The sequence below is a fragment of the Myotis davidii genome, unplaced genomic scaffold (genome assembly GCF_000327345.1).
Source record: "Myotis davidii unplaced genomic scaffold, ASM32734v1 scaffold279, whole genome shotgun sequence".
Classification (NCBI taxonomy): domain Eukaryota; kingdom Metazoa; phylum Chordata; class Mammalia; order Chiroptera; family Vespertilionidae; genus Myotis; species Myotis davidii.
Genome location: NW_006291009.1, coordinates 1,070,262 through 1,071,135, shown reverse-complemented (window position 1 = coordinate 1,071,135; position 874 = coordinate 1,070,262). Strand labels below are relative to the sequence as shown.

Below are 874 nucleotides of genomic sequence, written 5' to 3'. Positions count from 1 at the left end.
CCAGCGCTCCAGGATTACCTGCTTGGGCGTCCTGGGGTCTTGTCCCCGCGATGCCAAATCCGTGGCCCGCCACTCGCGACCTCCTCCCGTCAGCCCTTCTCCCCTCCTCCCTCCCCTGAATGGGAGTCGGTGTCGGTCACGCTGCTCCCGGGGAGAGCCGCAGGCTTCCGGGAGCTCCAAATACAGACAAGTCAAGGGGGAGAGAGAGGGAGCGCAAAGCCACGCGGGTGGGGAGTGGAAATAAAGGGGAGCAGAGCGGAGAGGGGGGTGGAGGGAAGGAGGGGCAGATGGGCCGTGGGAGAAAAGAGAGGGAGATGGGGAAGGAAGGAAGGGAGACAGCCTGCCAAGCGCCAGGCTGGGAAAGCAATGAAGTCACCGCATCAGGCAGCATTGCAAAGGAGTCTGGAAAGATCCAGGACGCCCCTGGCTGAAGAAGCCACCTCTAGAGTGGACTTCATACTAGTAAGACTTGTGCAGATAAAGGATGGGTCCTTAGGAAGCCACAGGCAGGCCTGTGTGTCCCACAACCAGGTGCATGGATAAAGACCCTGACAGGAGAGGGCGGGGACATCTAAGGCTTTAGGTAGACATCAAGTTGAGATGCACTCGTATCTTGAAACAACATTTTAAAATGTATTTTACATACAGCATCTTTAAAAGCTGAAAAAAAAAGTACCTGATTATTTAAAAACAAATGTTCACCAAACCAATCTATTTTTTAAGTGTGTATTTGTGGCCATTGTCCCATTATATATTGATTATAATTACAAAATTGGAAGCTTTTTTACTTTTTTATCCAAACCATTAGAAGGAAAACATTGATTTTTCAATTTTCATCAGTTTATTTCAATCTGCAGAAATGGACTTGAAGCTC

The 874-nt window shown here is 49.7% G+C and overlaps 1 protein-coding gene across 1 annotated transcript in view; it reads right to left on the bottom strand.

The window, feature by feature from the left end:
• Positions 1-512, bottom strand: part of CAP2 (CAP, adenylate cyclase-associated protein, 2 (yeast)) — a 148,252-nt gene extending 147,740 nt beyond the window's left edge. Inside the window, exon 1 of the mRNA XM_006764072.2 lies at positions 19-512. The gene's annotated coding sequence lies outside the window, so the exon portion shown is untranslated. The remainder of the gene's footprint in view (positions 1-18) is intronic.
• Between the last annotated feature and the right edge of the window lie 362 nt (positions 513-874).